This window comes from Anas platyrhynchos, chromosome 2 (assembly GCF_047663525.1).
Source record: "Anas platyrhynchos isolate ZD024472 breed Pekin duck chromosome 2, IASCAAS_PekinDuck_T2T, whole genome shotgun sequence".
Classification (NCBI taxonomy): domain Eukaryota; kingdom Metazoa; phylum Chordata; class Aves; order Anseriformes; family Anatidae; genus Anas; species Anas platyrhynchos.
Window position 1 is genome coordinate 51,832,155 of NC_092588.1, and position 13,602 is coordinate 51,845,756.

The 13,602-nt window shown below is 37.5% G+C and overlaps 1 long non-coding RNA gene across 1 annotated transcript; it reads left to right on the forward strand.

Moving 5' to 3' along the window:
* The first annotated feature begins 1,192 nt into the window (after positions 1–1,192).
* LOC140001710 (uncharacterized) lies at positions 1,193–10,361 on the forward strand. Its single transcript, XR_011807201.1, has 3 exons — positions 1,193–1,524; positions 7,187–7,267; positions 9,975–10,361. It is a non-coding gene; the product is annotated as an uncharacterized lncRNA (long non-coding RNA).
* Positions 10,362–13,602: the final 3,241 nt, after the last annotated feature.

A 13,602-nucleotide genomic window follows, 5' to 3' on the forward strand; every position in this document is an offset into this window, starting at 1 on the left:
GACTAATTATATCAGGAATTAGAGCTTTTCATCAGATATCCTGAATCTGATTCCACTGTTCCCTGTAAATTAGAGCTCCAGTGTGGGATGGACACTCAGAAAGGGTCATAGGGACTGTGAACCTGAACCTGAGCCTGCCTTCTCCTCAGCTCAACCTCACTTCCACAGGTGTAAATGAGAATATGTAGAACTGGAGAGAGAGAAATAAATGAATATAAAAAAAGGGGGAAATGGAGGTGGAGGGAAATGAAAAAACTCTAATATTGTACCCACTCTGAAGCATTGGTGTACATCACACAATATATTTAGAAACATAAATGCACTGATCAGCACAGATGGGCTGGTTTAAGGACTAGTTAAGTTTCTTGCTACAGAAACTGATAGCAATTTGCCAGATAGATGAAGGCAAAATTTAGGAAAAATTGTGCCTTAATAATGTCTGCAACACATTATTTCCTGGGGCTACCCTTGCTATGGCACAACATATTGCAACAAATCTGACTGAAGGCTATGCCTAAAGGCAGAGTGTAGACCTGTGAAAATAAAGGCAAGTGATATTGTACATATTGTGGTCCCTCACAAGATATCACTCAGGGGAAACAGGCAGAAGTAAAATTTAGTAATGTAAACATGTGAGGGGCAGAACATGTTCCGAGGATGAAGAAAGGCAAAAAATTAGGAATCCATGTAGTAATAACTATGAGCAAGATTGAGCATCCTCAAACAATTGTATCATCAAATTCACAGAGCTGTCATCAAGGGTCAGGAGCTGTTTCCTTAATAAACATTGTCACTCTCGATTTCACTATTCAGCTGTTTTCAGCCATTGTAGGCTGAAACTTGGCATTCACATAACCAGCTCAAATGCAAATCTGTCTCTAAAAATGACTTAAATGGGTTAGGCCAAATTTAGTACTGAAGCAGTAAAAATAATAATTTAGGTATGGTTTCTTCTGGGCTGACAATAGTGATATCACTGCTAACCAAAAGAATATTTGAAAGTTTTAAAATATAGCAGCCAAAAAGTGCAAAAGACACACAAAACCTTCCACACCACAATGTGCAATAATCAAAATAAAGGAAAACAAACACGAGTTTTTTCCCTTCCCAATGCAGCAAAAATAATTCCACCAATTACATCACAATTGACATCAAACTGCACCATTTTCCTTATGTAAATCAGTGCCCCAAGTCCACAGGATCCTGGAACGTTGTACAGAACCTCTGGAGGTCACCTCATCCAGCCCCACTCAAAACAGGGCCAACCTCACATGCAGCTGTCCTCAAGTGCATTACTTACAAACTAAGGTATTATTTAAGGTGACAAAACTGAGCCTGAAGCAAGAGAACAACTAAAGACCAGGCTTTGAGCAGATTTGCTTTATCAGTTAACTGGTCTAATCCAACAAAACAGGTTCTGAGCTCTTGGTGCTTTGGCATCTTTTTTTTTAAAGCAGCTTCGGTCCACTTTTGGTTTCCAAAACATCCAAGCTTGTGCCTACACCTTCTCTCATTTACACCAAGGTAAACTTATATTCAATACAGTGGAGATATGAGTGCAACAAAAGTATATGAGAACTGAATCAAATGCAGTGGTTTTCTTTTCATTTCAGCTGAATCCCACTTAAGTCTAAACCCCAACATTCCCCTATGTACTTTTGCAAAGCGCTTCTGCAGGATGACAAAAGAAAAGCATTGTCAAGAATTCTCACAAGATTCCCAGCCTTTTTTCCTCCTTATTTTCAATTCTGTTCTGACTGAAAGTAACAAGATCCTGAAATTATTTACCAAACAGGGAATACCATTTGATTCAGATCTTCAAATACAGGTTTATACTGGAACAATTATTTATAGTAAATTGAACATAGCACATTTAAAGTGTTGTTCTTTTAAGTGCAACTGCCCACTTTCATGGCTCTTTCTCACCATATTTTCAAGCACTTTTTAATGCTATAGAGAGTGAGAATAGGGTTTATCTCATTATCACAGTAAGTACTGAAAGCAGAGTTCACAATTTACCTTACCCCATAGTCCCTGAATTCTCAGCGCTCTTTAACTAAAAGAAAAAACAAAAACAAAACAAAACAAAACAAAAATATAATTGTCAAAAAAATCTAAGCAAAAAAAAAGGTAACATGTATGTGAGTACACTACATACACCTTTGAATACGGAGATTTGTTTCTCCAGAATTAGTCTTTGACAAATGACCACCACGATTAATTGCTCATTTTCAGCCAAGCACAGAATTTGAGTCATAATTTGTTATAAAGGAATAGTGCCGTAGAATACTTATTCGGCTGCTAAAAGAATATGTGTGTCATCACTCAAGGCATCAGCCAAACAGAATAATATAAATTGAAAGGCAAATAGGTTTTCAGACTGGCATATTGTCTATTCACCTATCACCCACACATATCAATATATCATACCTGATATATAGCTGATATAGTGACAGCAGGATCATTGCTGCCCACATGTTTATTAGTTTCCAGAAGTAAGATTCTCTTTTTAAAATACCCGTGTCAATACGAGTTAGGATTTAAAAAGTCTTGCCTTGGCAGTTAAACTTTTATTCAATCTCTGACCTTGAAAGATTATGCCATGCATTCCTTCTCAAAGACTGAATTATATTTAGCTCTGTTGTGGGTTACCTAATTTTGACTCACCCATGCTTTTAAGAAATGGGTGCAGCAATTGTTGGCAATAATATCTTGTATTCATTTCTGTGTTGTGTTTTGAGTGTGCCTATTCAAGCACACAGCAAGGCAAAAGCTGAAAGGATAATTTCAGAGCAGGGGCAGTAATTACCTTCCAGACACCTTCTGAAGACAAATGGTGTTTGCACAGTTCTCTTGATACAAATAAACCACTGAAAATATATAAGGAAAACCAAGCTCATAATTGTAGACAGTCCAAATTCAATAACAAAATCTCACATTATTACAATATCTACAGCAGTATACTACATTTGCTTAAAGGGTCTATATCACTTAGGTTTTCTTTTCATCATAAAAGAAAAGCCTCTATTTTAAAAGCAACAGATGCTTCTCTAACCCCACGCCATTACATTGGAAAGCATGAAACATTTGAAAGAAGGAAACTAGCACTTTGACCTTATTTTCCAGCCAACATTAATTCTAAGGTTTTGCTGCGGGCTTGCATTCATCTCAGAGTCATATTCTCAGTGTTTATTCAGACTGTGTCCCTTGGCTTTGGTTGCTCATTTTCTGCTTCTCTGTGGCATGTTGTGTTTCTTCTGCTTGTCCCACACAAATATGCATAAAAATACTGAATACCCAGAAAAATCCCATTGACTTAAGTGGTTATGGATACTTATGTTGAAGTTGGAGGTTGAAACTCTTTTGGCTAATACATTCAAAAGAAGCTTGATGATTTCATATGTTTATCAGCAATGTAGAGAGCAGTTACTTTTCCTACAGTGAAGGCTAGCTAAACTGGTAAGTGCTTCTCATACACAGAATATGTTATCAAAATATGTGCATTTCCACAGTGGTAGCTCTGACCACTTTCCAAACCCATGACTTTAGTCCATTCCCAATTCTCACTTTTTTTTTTTCTGTCTAATGGTAGACAATTGGCCTGCCAATCATTTTGTAAAACCATGTGCTAAAGAAGCAAAGATATATGACAAAATGTACAATGGTATTGTATTTAAATTAAAGGTTTAGGGAAAAGCACTGGAAAAATTATGGACACTTTTTCAAGACAGTATTTTAAGAAAGCATTTTGTAATTCTTATGAGGGATTAAACAAATTTTTTTCTTACCCATTGGTTTGTTAGATAAATAGCTATATCTTAGTGTTGGGGAACACCTCAACAGCAGATTTCTACTGGTTTTCTAGCCCTGTTTCTCACTCTTTGTAGTTGGTGTGGCTGAGAAATTGCTGTAAATTAACTTGCAAGCCCAGCCAGGTTTCTGCTGCATGTTTGCAGTTCTTTTTGTGTCAGATACATATGAAGTGTTGGACATTTGTCTCTGAGTAGGGACTAACAGCAACAGCTCTAGACAAGTGTGAGAATGGAATTAGAAATTGCCAGCTCCAGGATATCCTCCTATCTATATATGACATTCTTCATGGCTGATGTTCTGAAATTAGTGGATTGGCTGTGGAAGAACAAGTTAGAAATTGGTCACTTCCCATGTCATGAATTGCTTGTGACTTTCCTGACAACACTTTAACAGAGCATCACTGCTTATGTTAACATGAATTTTACCTCACACTGCAGTGGCTGAAGGTTTAGGGTGATAGGTTTAGGTTATAGCAGCATCCTAGGATCACACAGTACCAAGGGTCTCATAACACCATGGAATGGACTTGTCCTGCTAATGTCTGTGAACATTAAGGGGAGAATAGGCTTTCTGAAATTGTGGTGCATTTACCCTTCTGGGCAGCTGAACTCCGTGCCCTCACTCCCCCTCCTCAAAGGAAGAGAGGAGGAAAATATGATGAGAAAGGACTCAGGGGCTGAGATGAGGACAGGGAGATCACTCAACAACTATCATCACGGGCAAAACAGACTCCATATAGGTTGGTTAATATAATTTATTGGCTATTACTAACGATCTAAAACAGTGAGAAACTAAAAGCAAACAACAAACACCTTTGCCCCATCCACTCTCATCTACCTACTTCCCCCAAGCAGCACAGGGGCAGAGGGAGGCTGGTTCTCACTCCTCTCTCCCAGCTGCTGTTCCCCAGCACATTTTTTTCATTTCTTTTCTCTCTCTCTCTCTCTCTCTTTTTTTTTTTTTTTTCAGTCTGCTATCCCAGAGGCCCCCCCAACATTAACCTTGGCTCAGCTCTGGACAGCAGCAGGTCCCTTTTGGAGCCAGCTGGAGCTGGCTCAAATCTGACATGGGGCAGCTGCTGGGCTCTGCTCACGGAGGCCACCTCTGCACATCTCCCGGCTACCAAGCCCTTGCCAAAAAAAAACACAATGTAGCCAGTCCCCAGGGTTGGTTATATGGAAGCCATAAATTTCAGATAGATCTTCTTGGAATTGGATCCCAAAGTTTCTAATCTGTTGGGTGATTACAGTCCAAAGAGGGGTTCATTTCATTTATATTCATTAATATGACAAGAGTGCACTGAAAATAACCTCTGTTCAGTTTGTTTCACATTTAAACTTTGTTCATCCCAAGTGTGAGTTTAGAGTGGTGTGTTAATTTACATGCAGCATTTTAAGCTGTCCTCTAGGTAAAATAAACTACAAAAGCAGGTGTTGTGAGGAGTAAAACTAATAGCATACAGATTTTAAGATTCACTTATCTGAAACGCAAAGGCCACCTTCTGTTGCATCAATTTCATCATTCATAGAGATAAGCATTACTGATGATTTGTACAGGTATGACTAGGAACAAAATCTGTCCCCCGATTTTTCACATCAATTAGTGAAAAGTCAATAGATGAAATTTCTTACCTATTCTGCTCGTTTCCAGATCACTTTCCTGAAAATGTCAAGCTTCCCATTTATTTTATCACTAACTATAAAATATCTACACAAAGCTCTGGAGGATAGAAATCCATCACAGTATCTTGTCACCACAAAGTTTTATACTCTGTGATGTGTTTTCCTTGCTCAGATAATATTTTTGCATCCCTTTTGTCTCAAAGAACACACAAGAAAGACATTTGTCTTTACTCCCACTGATTTGCTTGTAACATATCTAAATTTAATGAAGTAGTGCAATTCCATTTCCAGAAGCCATCAGTAAAATCTATCCAAATCAGCCTTCCTTTATTTCAGTTAAATGGGGCCTCTACCTAGACTTCAAATTAGGGTGTTTGTCCCTTTCATGACCCTTCTCTTTCCTCAAACAGTTCCTTTGCATCTTTGGCTCAGTTGCTCACAGGCCTTTCTGAGAGATGGGTTAAGTTTTGTTCCTTATCAGCTGCATCAGCATTTTGAGGATGGGGGAGAGATGGTTATTCTCAAAAGCAATAAATTCTCCAGAATCAAAACCATCAGTTTCAAAACTAAATGGTTCAAAACCAACCAACCAAACAAACAAAAAACCACAAATCTATTTTAATAAAGAATGTCCTTTTGACAATTTGAAGAAAAAAATGAACTTCCATTGCAAAAATAAATATTTATTGATTAGTGCTCTAACAACAACAACAACAAAATAATTTTATTTGAGACATTTATTAATTCACATTTTCAGATTGTTGATTTTTCTGCCTTTTAAATATTTGGGGTGAGGAGAAGACAAGACAGCATAGTTTTACTGTGAGTTTTTTTTTTTTTCCATTTTCTTCAGGCTATTACAAGAGAAACAGCACTGAACTCAATGGATCACTGCTCTATCTGATTCTACATTGCACATCTGATATTCCTAGTACGACTTTTCCCCACCATTAGAACTGAGAAACATTTTTAAAAAATGGAATTGGAAGAAACACATCCTCTCTGCTACACTGTATCTGAAATGGAACCAGAAGGGACCATAAAAAGGAGATAGGGTTTTATCTCTGCATGCAGAATGAGGAAGAGCATGGTTTCCTTAGTATACAGAGGTAAAATACTTGTACTTGCTACAGGCCAGCATGGCCCTGTGTACCATGGGGAACCACTTTTGTGAAAGAGCAGCCATGAGAGCCTCAGGAGCCAACCTGGCTTTGGGAGATGTATAGTGGTAGGAAGGCAGAGATCCTGTCACCATAAGGTCCCGAGTGTACATTCTTTTAACCAAAGCAACAGATTCTTTCTTTTTCAAGATACAAGGTGATGTTGTCTACCTTCATGCTGAAAAAGGGCATATACAAAGTCATGAAAAACAACTAATAAAACAGCTAAGATTTAAGTCCACGTTCAACAGTCTTTTGGGTTTATATCCAATTTATTGATGACATAAAGTTTAGTTGTCTAGAGTTCGTGGTCATGGTATTATGCTGCCCTTCAGGTGAGGGGAGTGTGGCCTCTCTCCTGTTTTGATATCTCCTGTATTATGCTCTTCAGCTGATCACATCTGATATATCAGTATTTTTTATTTTTTTTACTTCCTCTGTTAACCATAATACTGTAAATATTTCAGAATCTCTCTAAATATTTGAGTCTTCCATATGTTGATTATGCCAATTAGGAAAGAATAACACTGTCTGCAACTTTATTACTAAAATGAACTTTATGCACCTTGTTTTTTGTAATTTTGGAAACAGAAAACTGTTTCCAGTGATTCAGCAGCATGTGCCTAATGATGGAATGAGGACTCTGAGTGGATGAATTATACATGAGATAAGGTAAGGAATACCAGAACTGGAGTAAGTGTCTGTAGGCCACACGAACTGTTAGGTATTGCTCCTACCACAGTTCAGAATAATCATTTACCCAAAATTATGACATACACACTTTCCAGGATTACAGACTTGCGAATAAGGATATGCTTGCATAACTGTTTATCTATGACCTCCTTCATGGATTTCCCAACTTCAAACATAGCATCTACAGATCAAGAGCAGAATGGGTTATCAGGTTAGCAGTCTTTCAGAAGGAAGTCAATGCATTTTTCATTACCAAAGCACCTCTTATTCTCTTATCTGTTCTGAAAGGCTGGAGCAAATTCACTGTACATCTTCGTCAATGTCTTTCAATACTCAAAAGTTCTACAACTGTTTCTTGTTATTAAGTAACCATTAAAATGTGATCCCTCCACTCAGGAGTTATTTGCTGTTCTCAAAAATGTTGCTCAGTGGAATGCAACTACTTCTGAAATACAATTCTTCTGAAGGGTTTATACTATCCATTCATCTCCCTCAAAAAATTTTGTCTACACTTGAGCACGACCATCAATTGTACTTCTAATCAAGAATAATTTAACCTTCTGAATACAGAAGGAAAAGATAGCCAATCTACAAGACAAATATAGAAGTTCTTCAGTGATCTATGATGATAGTAGAAGTAAAAAGAGATGTATGAAGACACTGATGTATGTACATAGCTAGATATTATGATGTTGAAAGCATTATGGGATGCAGAATGGAAATCTGGGGAACATGAATCTGAGATCTGGCACTTTGTTGAACTCTGATGATGCTAAGAAAAATGCTTCATGGAAAGTCTCATACTGCAGCAGAAGAAAAACAGATGGAAAAGTCTGCAATGTGAAAAACATCAACGTAGAAATCTAGTGTTTAAGGTACTGTTATAATCAATAGGAGGAAACAGGTAATTGCAGAAAATAATTCAAACTGCCACTCCTACAGCAGACTAGATCTGTCACACTCTGGAAGTGATGCAGACAGGTTTTAGCCTTCCAAAGTTAGGTGAGATAAATTCCACCCACTTGTGGAGCAATATATCCTCAGGAACTGACCCAGCCTTTTGTGGTGAGGACACCTAGGAACAGTAAAGGTAACCCAGAGCTTAAGAGCATGCTCTGACTGTAGTAGAGTCCTTATCAGAAGTTGTGATAGAGACAGTTACAGATTTAGCCATTGCCTGACTTCTACCTTCAAATTGTATTTGGAAATATGTTTAATATTTTCATAAGCTCTGATTGGTTCTATTTAAAGCTAAATAAATAGCATTTAAGGCGTCTGTGATCCTCATACTCCTGGCTATGCACAAGTAATAAGCATTCAAAGGAAAAAATGTGTAATAAAGGGAGGAGTTGAGGCTTTGTAACCATTTTACCTAACAAGTATCATTTCACTCCCAAAATACTCCAATAAGCAAGGGCAAAGAAGACCATAAAAAGGTTCTTCCCATCCTCCCGGTGAATAGGCCTATCTACTCACTAATAAATTTCAGGAAAAATATATAAAAAAAAATCAGGTTGTTCTTTTTTTGATCGCTTTAGAGCACAATTGCCTTATTATGTATTACCATCTACAAATAAAACTCAGCAAAATGACTGCCTAAAAATAACTAAAGATATAAACATAGGCTGCAAATCAGCAATGTTCTGCATCACAAGATGAGGTGTGCATTTTCTTCCTGCTTAAGATATCTGTGCTTTTTTAGGAGTGCCTAAGCTTACAGAGATTCCCAAAGCTCTTACGTTGCTCCATGAACAGTAGAGTTAGTGCTTGATATTTGGGGCCAAAGCCTAGTTGTTTTATTCACATGTCCAATCCCACTGCAACTGCAGGGCAGATTTTAGTTTCATTGTCTCTGGTGAAACTTCATAGCAAGTTAATTGCCTTTGGTTCAGATGTACAGATTAACCAGGTCATAGCCTACCCCAGTGGGAGTGTTGAAAAGATTAGAGCAAGCAACATCCTTATAGCCTGCATAATTAAATGGCTCCCTTATTTTTTTTTTCCTGCTTAAATTTAAGGAGACATAATTATTTGGTAATGAAAGCAAAGGAACAGCAAGCAAACATAATGTTGTGAATCCCTTTTCATTTATTCTGTTTCACTCTTCAGGGAAACATTTTCTGCAGTAGAGAAAAGACTGTACCGATTGGCTTTCTGCTGAGAATATACTGTGACTTGGGCAAAACCAGGATGTTTCCACAGATCTACCTAATTCTTCAAATTCAGTTTACTTCTATCAATGTAGAAAAGCAATTTAGCAAGCTGTACTTTTTATTATTATTATTATTATACAGCTTGATACCCTTAAAGTTACAAAACAGATTAAGAATGATTAGTGTAATATGAGTGTAATATGAGGCATTTGACTAACATAGGTGAATGCTGCAACATTAACATTCAAAATCAAAACAGAGGTACAATATGCCATGAATATCAAAGGAATAACAATCAAGTCCTCCTTGTAAAATGTTATTAATTGTATTCAGTAAACAATGACCTGTGGTCTGAGTGCCTAAGTGTCATTTAACTGAAGAGTTCAAGTTCATATTTTGATTTTTTTTTTTCTGGCTATTTTTAAGATTTAGTACCTACTGATCACCATTAAATCACCATTCTACAACTTAAAGCAATTTTCATTATTTTAATATTGCTATGAAAATATTCTTTGCTATGTTTCTCATTTCAGATAATTTAAAACACAATTTAAGTGTGACTGAAGAGAAAATATCAGCACGTTGACCCTGACACTTGGATCCAGAGTGTGGCAGAGCTCAAATAATTCTACATTTCATTTTGGTGCTGCTCACAGCCTGAAAAGGGTTTAGTTCCTCTCAGAAGTAAGAAAGTAGGCTGTTCACACCTACGCTGGTTAGCAACAGTATCTAGAGTATTCAAGATATGCTCTTGACTTTACCCCAACTTCCTTTCCCCATGGAGAAACTGTGAAGAGCTGTCAGAAACAAGATGACTGTTGTCTTCTGGCAACCCAAGGGTTCCTCCATCAGAGTCTCCATATGTTTTCTGGCTTCCTTTATGTTGCCAAAATGTGTCATTAAATCTTGGGCAAATCTCACCCTCAATTCTAAGCAGATCTTGCATCACTCTGAAGGTGATTGCAGTAAAGCATGGAGTTTTAAGGACCTTCACAATTCATCAGTGTTCTGACAAATAGTGTTAACAGTCCATAAAAACTATTGCTACTGGATGAATAATCTCAATTAGCTTGTGGCCCTTTCACCGTGATGATTAGATGTCCAGTGTACAGTAAAAAAAATGTGACTGGTCATGGGGGAAAGGAAAAAAAAAAAATCAACAAAACAAACAGAAAACAGACAGGTTCAAAAACTGGGTTAATCTCTCAACAGCACATAAAAGGATACTGCAATAGTTTCCATGTATAAAATGCCAAGTTAATCCCTTAATAATGTAGGGCAAAGACACCTATCAAGCTGCACAAGCATGTAAGTATTTAGTAAGTGCCGGTCTGTGACAATCTTTCTTTTAATAGGAAAGACACAATCAGTCTTTTTCTCCTGACTGATAGACTGCTTTCATGCAGATTGCCTCAAATCATCTTATTATTAATTACAAGTGTGATTATGCTTGATTGCATTGTTCTAGTGTCTCACCAGACCAGTCAGGAATTCCCCCAACTAACATAGTCATTGTGCATTTTGTGTAATGAAAAGACAGCCCTGCTCCCCGGCAGTCTGAAGATATGCTGGGAAGCAGCAGGTGCGTACAAGAAACAGATGGAGAAACAGTGAAATGATTACAAATGTAGAAATCTGCTAGCTAGTCCTGCTTGTTGTGACTGCTCATGGTGGCTGACTAGTTCAGGTCTTTCAGCGCTGCATGGATGTCCTGTCCCTGTGTGGAGGAGGCAAACTGCCCAAAATTCCTCCCTGAGACCATCCCATCGCCAGAACTCTCTGATGTCAGGACTTGCGATGAGCAATGCAGACAAAAGGCACAAGCACCCTCTCCTTGTTGAAAAATCCCCACACAGAGCTGCAAAGATGCTGGTATCAAGTTTATTTTTGAACACCTACAATTTTAAGTTACCAAGGGTAAAAATCTCTCTAGCATCTACTGGCCTGGAAGGGAAAAAACAAACAAACAAAAAGAAAAAAAAAACAGTGGGACCCATATGTTACTGGTATATTCTACTGTTCACCTCCTACAACAAGTGCTTTGCTATGCAAGTAATTTATTTTTAATATCACTGACAATAAAGACATTTTCCAACGCTCTGTCCATTATACTTTTGTTATCTGTCTCATGGACAAGTGCTGTCCCACTGATTCAAAATACTATTTCTGAGGTTTGAAGATGAAATAAGCTATTTTATAAACTTGTCTTATAAAACAGATGTTCATGTCTGCCAGAGCATTTGCTATAAACCCTCAACTTGTCACAGAAATCTTTAAACAATAAGGAGCTGCTAATCATGAAATGGTTGTAGACAGATATCTTACTGCAACTTGGGTCAAGTTATTTTGGAATGGACCTCATTTCAAAGAGCTTATGTTGTAGAGCAATGGGGTAAGCAAAGGGGAAACAACACCAAATAAATATATATATATTTCAGTGATTTGAAGGAAATATTGCACTGGTCTTTCCTTTGGGAAGTATTCATGACTAGCCTTTATGATGTGTTTTTGTGTCCACGGATAATAGCACAAAGGTGTATGTGTTTGCAGTTGTCTCAGATCAACAAATCAAAAGTGAAAGCAAATACCATGGCTGAATGGTTCCTACTTCTTTTTAAGCTGGCTGAGAAGTCATGCACAGAACATTTAAAAGCAATTGAGTGGCATATGCCCCTGAGCATGGTTCATAACACAAGGGTGCGACCATCACAGATTTCCTGCAACATGTCACAACATACCCAGGAGAATTTAACATTGTCTCCTCTATTTTCAAGCTTTCTGCAAGATGTCAATTAAAAATATACATATTTATAAAGTGACAAGTGTCATTAATGTCTCAAAAATAAAAATCTACTCAGAGACATTTCATTTGTCAATAAAAACTGAATTGAGATAAACTAGTAATTCTTTTTTTTTTTTTTTGAAAAAAGCTTGTTCATCTTAAAATATTAATTCCCTTTACCTTTCAATCACCAGATCTCATGTCCCTGTATCTCCTTCACCCTGATGAATGTTCCCAGCAACGTGTATCTCTGCTATAATTAATTTTGAAAGAAGAGCAGACATGCAAATTGCTGTTCACTCTCAGTGGATTATCTAGACTCAGGCTTGCTGCACAATGAAAAGAAAAGTTGCCTCTGATTCTACTATGTATCAAATAAGCCAGATGAATCTAATAAACAATGAGGATGCACTATGTTTGATGTAGGTCTGTAAGGATTTCAAGCATGTATTTTCTCAGTGAGGATGATTTCTCGTAATTCTTTCACTATGCTGCTCTTCTCCTCTACATCAGTTATCCAGTTATCAAATCATCACTAATTATACCAGAATCTGCACCATTAATCAAATCAGAATCTCCACTGACATGGGAAACAAACTAATAGAAAAAAATAAACTAAAATAAAAAATCTGGGCTAACATAGGATGGAACATACTTTGAGAGCAGTGCCCAGGCTGTGAGTGATGCTATTGGAACCTTCCTACCTATTGCATAGGACAAGGCTATGAACTCCAGCAACACACACTCAGGAAACCTTGCCATGTAGCAGAAAATACTTTGAAGCACATGTACGAAATGTACATCAGCTTTTATTTTTATTAATGTAATAAATTAGCTAAGGCAATTTAAAATTAAAATGTGCTTCAGGTTAGAGCCACTGTTATGACTGGAAACCATTCCGCTTGGTAGCTGGATGGAAGTTGAGGTGGAAATGACCTTTCAAGACTTCTCTGTGTCTGAGAAATTGTGAAGATAAATCACCGAGGAAAACCTGAAGTCTGTGCAATATGTCTCTCTCTTGTGCTTTTAATAGCACTCCTCAAAGAATCCTTTTCATCTGGTGCCCAAACTGCACGTATATCATGTAAGGGCCTGCTCTCTGTTTTGGTTTTGTAAGCTCTCTGCACCAGGAATTCCTGGACCATGGCTGGAACCCATAGATGCTACTGTATTTCATGTAAGTACACCAAGTACTTTAGGTTGTCCTTTGAATCATTTTTGGACCTTAGGCCTGCTGAAGGCTGAGATATATTAACTTGGCTACAAATCTCCTGCATTAGAGCTGACATATCCAGCCAGCCTGGAGTGGAACTTATTCAAGTGGATACACTAAAATTGATGGCATGGTTGTACTGAAGCACTTTCCAAGAAGGACCACA